We start from the raw sequence: 6,476 nt of genomic DNA, 5'->3' as shown, positions 1-6,476 counted from the left end.
CAACTCTCTAACCGGCGCCTGTGACAGCAATGTTGTCTAGGCCAGCACAGTGCTGTGAAGAAGGGCACACACAAGGTCAACTGTCCTGCGTTTGAATGGTGACCTCTCCCTGTGATGTGTTGTGACTGATTAAACAGACGTTAAGCGACGGGGAAGGGCCATCACTGTCAGGTTCAGCGTGAGCTTCACTTCCCCTCTGCTTGGTTCCATTGAAATAGCTTCTATGCACAGTTTCCTTCAGTCATTATTTCTGTGAATTGTTCAGAATTCTGTGACGTAAAGACAGAGTGCCTTTCGATTGTGAGCTATGTTGAGCCAGAGAGGGTTTCTAGGAAACTGCTAAGGTCTTACTGTCCAAAGCACCATGTTATCGAGAGAGAGGGACTTTATTGTTAATATATTGTGGTGGAGTAACATTGATGACGACAACAGTGAACATCGTGAGGAGAGTAAGGAAGTGCACGTACCTTTTGGATTCCAGCTGCTCCTTCAATTTACTGTACATTTCTAGGACTGCAAAAAGGAACAATAAGAGGGGAGAGTTAGATTTTAGAACAGAAAGAAGAGGTAGCTTTTAGAACAGAAAGACGAGAGGTAGCTTTTAGAACAGAAAGAAGAGAGGTAGCTTTTAGAACAGAAAGAAGAGGTAGCTTTTAGAACAGAAAGAAGGTGTAGCTTTAAGAACAGAAAGAAGAGGGTAGCTTTTAGGACAGAAAGAACAGAGGGGAGAGGTAGCGTTTAGAACAGAAAGAAGAGGTAGCTTTTAGAACAGAAAGAAGAGAGGTAGCTTTTAGAACAGAAAGAAGAGGTAGCTTTTAGAACAGAAAGAAGAGAGGTAGCTTTTAGAACAGAAAGAAGAGGTAGCTTTAAGAATAGAAAGAAGATGTAGCTTTAAGAACAGAAAGAAGAGAGGTAGCTTTTAGTACAGAAAGAACAGAGGGGAGAGGTAGCGTTTAGAACAGAAAGAAGAGGTAGCTTTTAGAACAGAAAGAAGGTGTAGGTTTAAGAACAGAAACAAGAGAGGTAGCTTTAAGAACAGAAAGAAGGGATAGCTTGAAGAACAGAAAGAAGGGGTAGCTTGAAGAACAGAAAGAAGGGGTAGCTTTAAGAACAGAAAGAAGGGGTAGCTTTAAGAACAGAAAGAAGGGGTAGCTTTAAGAACAGAAAGAAGGGGTAGCTTTAAGAACAGAAAGAAGAGGTAGCTTTTACAACAGCAAGAAGAGGTAGCTTTTACAACAGAAAGAAGAGGCAGCTTTAAGAACAGAAAGAAGAGGCAGCTTTAAGAACAGCAAGAAGAGGTAGCTTTTAGAACAGCAAGAAGGTGTAGAGAGAGGAGAGGTAGCTTTCAGAACACACAGTGTTTATAGATGTTATATTATCTCTCACCAGGTATACACAGCTGTAGTCTCTCCACAGTGGTCGTCATGTTCCTCTGTTGTATCCGACAGCGAATCACCTCCTCCGTTTGGGCTGTCACCTTACATAAGAGAGGTCAAAGGAGTTAAGACCTCCCCAATTACCCAGAGAGGTCAGTCAGAGGTTCTTCCTGTCTCCATCTTTCCTCTGACCACAGGCAACACGGGGGACGAAGAGTCTTACCTCTCTGCCGGCGTCTTGTAGTCTTCTGTTCGTGTCGGTAACCTGGCCCTTAAATAAAAAGATCACTACTGTCAGACAACTTCGTGTCGTAGCTGCTCACCTTGTAATCAGATCAGCCTCCATGAGGGCACAGGGACAAGGGCTAATTCTGATTCAATCTGCAACGGGAACTTGGAACTGTTGGTCGGCATGGAAGCTTTTATGCGGCGTAATAGATTATGACAGTCTTCCCCCCAACAGATTCTGTGACAGACTTGTCAATTATACATTGAGGATGTTTGAACTCTACTTGTCTCTACAGGTCTTGTCAAACAATTCAATTCAATGACCCAATTGACCAGTGGGCCCTTTACTGATAACCTCAATGAGCTCTATGTGCCATTCCTTGTCTACAGTGAAAGAGCCCGCTGCATTTTCTGGTAATTAAACATTGGGTTTCAGAGCTGAATACAAAACAGTCACTGGCTGGTTGATTCACAGAGTGGAGGGATCCGGAGGTAACTCAGGCTGAGTTAGGAGGGAGGCAGCTGCAGGTGCAGGGGGACAGTAGGGACAGAACGACCACACAGGGAGGTTCCCACATTGCGTCTCATTAGCTCATGGTAATAAGGAAGCCATTTATTCTGGGGTTCATTAAAAGTCTCGTTAATCTGTGGGAGAAAAATGGCCAGTGAGCTAGTTGATCTGCTGCAGTACCTGCTGCCCTGTGATCTGAACATGCTTCATATACTGGCTAATGATTGGTCCAGTTACGACCTTGGGTCGACCAATCAGACCATCTACTCATCTAAAGACCACTTTCAGCTGGGGAAAGAGAGTTAAAGAGAGCTGGCCTCGGTGCAGCTGGGCTGGGGGAACCTAGACCGGCTCGGTCCTGGGGGCAGCCTAGACCGTCTCGGCCCTGGGGCAGCCTAGACCGTCTCGGCCCTGGGGCAGCCTAGACCGTCTCGGCCCTGGGGGAACCTAGACCGGCTATGTCCTGGGGGAGGCATCATTCGGTTAACCTAGACCGGCTCGGTCCTGGGGGAACCTAGACCGGCTCGGTCCTGGGGGAGGCATCATTCGGTTAACCTAGACCGGCTCGGTCCTGGGGAGGCATCATTCGGTTAACCTAGACCGGCTCGGTCCTGGGGAGGCATCATTCGGTTAACCTAGACCGGCTCAGTCCTGGGGAGCCTAGACCGGCTCGGTCCTGGGGGAGCCTAGACCGGCTCAGTCCTGGGGAGCCTAGACCGGCTCGGTTCTGGGGAACCTAGACCGGCTCAGTCCTGGGGGAGCCTAGACCGGCTCAGTCCTGGGGGAACCTAGACCGGCTCAGTCCTGGGGGAGCCTAGACCGGCTCAGTCCTGGGGGAACCTAGACCGGCTCAGTCCTGGGGGAGCCTAGACCGGCTCAGTCCTGGGGAACCTAGACCGCGGCTCAGTCCTGGGGGAACCTAGACCGGCTCAGTCCTGGGGGAGCCTAGACCGGCTCAGTCCTGGGGGAACCTAGACCGGCTCGGTCCTGGGGGAACCTAGACCGGCTCGGTCCTGGGGGAGCCTAGACCGGCTCGGTCCTGGGGGAGCCTAGACCGGCTCAGTCCTGGGGGAACCTAGACCGGCTCGGTCCTGGGGAACCTAGACCGGCTCAGTCCTGGGAGCCTAGACCGGCTCAGTCCTGGGGGAGCCTAGACCGGCTCAGTCCTGGGGAACCTAGACCGGCTCAGTCCTGGGGGAACCTAGACCGGCTCAGTCCTGGGGGAACCTAGACCGGCTCAGTCCTGGGGGAGCCTAGACCGGCTCAGTCCTGGGGGAACCTAGACCGGCGGCTCAGTCCTGGGGAGCCTAGACCGGCTCGGTCCTGGGGAACCTAGACCAGCTCAGTCCTGGGGGAGCCTAGACCGGCTCAGTCCTGGGGAGCCTAGACCGGCTCAGTCCTGGGGAACCTAGACCGGCTCAGTCCTGGGGAGCCTAGACCGGCTCAGTCCTGGGGGAACCTAGACCGGCTCAGTCCTGGGGAGCCTAGACCGGCTCAGTCCTGGGGGAGCCTAGACCGGCGGCTCAGTCCTGGGGGAGCCTAGACCGGCTCAGTCCTGGGGGAGCCTAGACCGGCTCAGTCCTGGGGGAACCTAGACCGGCTCAGTCCTGGGGGAGCCTAGACCGGCTCGGTCCTGGGGGAACCTAGACCAGCTCAGTCCGGGGGAACCTAGACCGGCTCAGTCCTGGGGAAACTAGACCGGCTCAGTGAATGATGTCATCTAGGAGGAGAAACCTCCCATAGTTCCTTCTCTATAAGAACCCTTAAAAGGGGAAGTTCACTAATGTTTAAATGTGACCTTCTTTTACGTCCTTCTGTGCTTCAGAAGGATCCCCAAAACTTGAGGGGGATGTAGAGAGGGCTGAGGGGGTTGGTGAGAGAGGGCTGGGGGGTTGGTGAGAGAGGGCTGAGGTGGGGGGTGAGAGAGGGCTGGAGGGGCGTACGTGACCAGAGAACATGAAATCTTGTCATAGACATTCAGTGGGAAAAATTATGCACTGCTAACCCTGGTTGAATATAGAGGCAGACTAGATAGATCCACTACTATCCCTGGTTGAACATAGAGGTAGACTAGATAGATCCACTACTATCCCTGGTTGAACATAGAGGTAGACTAGATTGATCCACTACTATCCCTGGTTGAACATAGAGGTAGACTAGATTGATCCACTACTATCCCTGGTTGAACATAGAGTAAGACTAGATAGATCCACTACTATACCTGGTTGAACATAGAGGTAGACTAGATAGATCCACTACTATCCCTGGTTCAACATAGAGGTAGACTAGATAGATCCACTACTATCCCTGGTTCAACATAGAGGTAGACTAGATAGATCCACTACTATCCCTGGTTCATAGAGGTAGAGGTAGACTAGATAGACTAGATCCACTACTATCCCTGGTTCAACATAGAGGTAGACTAGATAGATCCACTACTATCCCTGGTTCAACATAGAGGTAGACTAGACAGATCCACTACTATCCCTGGTTCAACATAGAGGTAGACTAGACAGATCCACTACTATCCCTGGTTCAACATAGAGGTAGACTAGATAGATCCACTACTATCCCTGGTTCAACATAGAGGTAGACTAGATAGATCCACTACTATCCTGGTTCAACATAGAGGTAGACTAGATAGATCCACTACTATCCCTGGTTCAACATAGAGGTAGACTAGATAGATCCACTACTATCCCTGGTTGAACATAGAGGTAGAACTAGATAGATCCACTACTATCCCTGGTTGAACATAGAGGTAGACTAGATAGATCCACTACTATCCCTGGTTGAACATAGAGGTAGACTAGATAGATCCACTACTATCCCTGGTTGAACATAGAGGTAGACTAGATAGATCCACTACTATCCCTGGTTCAACATAGAGGTAGACTAGATAGATCCACTACTATCCCTGGTTGAACATAGAGGTAGACTAGATAGATCCATAGTTTCCATTTCTTTAGCTCTCTTTTTTACGCTACTGCTACTCTCTGTTCATCAAATATGCAGAGTCACTTCAACCATATCTACATGTACAAACTACCTCAATCAGCCTGACTAACAGGTGTCTGTATGTAGCCTGCTACTCTTATTTCAAATGTCTATTTACTGTTGTTTTATTTCTTTACCTACCCACACACACACACACACACACACACACACACACACACACACACACACACACCTTTTTTTCGCACTGTTGGTTTGAGCCTGTAAGTAAGCATTTCTCTCCACCTGTTATATTCGCAGCACGTGACTAATACACTGTGATTTGATTGGGTCTCCTGTCTCACCATCAGTTTCTCTGCGTCGGCACGGACTTTGAGCAGCTCGGTGATGGCCCACAAACCCCTGGTGGTGGAAGTTACACATCTTCTCTATCTCTCTGTCATGGTTACGGATCCTGACCTCAAGCTTCTCCATAAACCTCTTGTGGGCATTAGGCTGGTCATCGCACACAGATCTGAAACACACAAGGTCAGGGAACAGTAGAGTTAGATCTGAAACAGACAAGGTCAGGGAACAGGGGAGTTAGATCTGAAACAGACAAGGTCAGGGAACAGTAGAGTTAGATCTGAAACAGACAAGGTCAGGGAACAGTAGAGTTAGAAGGTCAGGGAACAGAGTTACAAGGTCAGGGAACAGGGGAGTTACAAGGTCAGGGGAGTTACAAGGTCAGGGAACAGGGGAGTTACAAGGTCAGGGAACAGGAGTTACAAGGTCAGGGAAGGGCAGGTCAGGACAGGAGTTACAAGGTCAGGGAACAGGGGAGTTACAAGGTCAGGGAACAGAGTTACAAGGTCAGGGAACAGGTCAGGGAACGTTACAAGGTCAGGGAACAGGGGAGGGAGTTACAAGGTCAGGGAACAGGGGGGAGTTACAAGGTCAGGGAACAGGGGAGTTACAAGGTCAGGGAACAGGGAGTTACAGGGTCAGGGAACAGGGGAGTTACAAGGTCAGGGAACAGGGGAGTTACAAGGTTACAGGGTCAGAGAACAGGGGAGTTACAAGGTCAGGGGACAGGGGAGTTACAAGGTCAGGGAACAGGGGGAGTTGGGCTGGGCTGGGCTACCACCTAACCAACAGGGTAGGCTGGGTTGAGATGTCACCTAACCAACAGGGTAGGCTGGGCTGGGCGACCACCTAACCAACAGGGTAGGCTGGGCTGAGATACCACCTAACGAACAGGGTAGGCTGGGCTGAGATGTCACCTAACCAACAGTGTAGGCTGGGCTGGGCTGAGATATCACCTAACCAACAGGGTAGGCTGGGCTGGGCTACCACCTAACCAACAGGGTAGGCTGGGTGAGATATCACCTAACCAACAGGGTAGGCTGGGCTGGGCGACCACCTAA

The 6,476-nt window shown here is 50.3% G+C and overlaps 1 long non-coding RNA gene across 1 annotated transcript; it reads right to left on the bottom strand.

Annotated features, from left to right (window-relative positions):
• Window positions 1–463: 463 nt before the first annotated feature.
• LOC135536854 (uncharacterized) lies at window positions 464–5,462 on the bottom strand. The gene is made up of 4 exons (XR_010455078.1): window positions 5,415–5,462; window positions 1,600–1,647; window positions 1,387–1,477; window positions 464–513 (listed from the first exon to the last, which is right to left on the bottom strand). It is a non-coding gene; the product is annotated as an uncharacterized LOC135536854 (long non-coding RNA).
• Between the last annotated feature and the right edge of the window lie 1,014 nt (window positions 5,463–6,476).

The sequence above is a fragment of the Oncorhynchus masou genome, unplaced genomic scaffold (assembly GCF_036934945.1).
Source record: "Oncorhynchus masou masou isolate Uvic2021 unplaced genomic scaffold, UVic_Omas_1.1 unplaced_scaffold_6714, whole genome shotgun sequence".
Lineage (NCBI taxonomy): Eukaryota > Metazoa > Chordata > Actinopteri > Salmoniformes > Salmonidae > Oncorhynchus > Oncorhynchus masou.
Note: the sequence above shows the minus strand (reverse complement) of the source record. Positions and strands in the feature narration are given on the sequence as shown.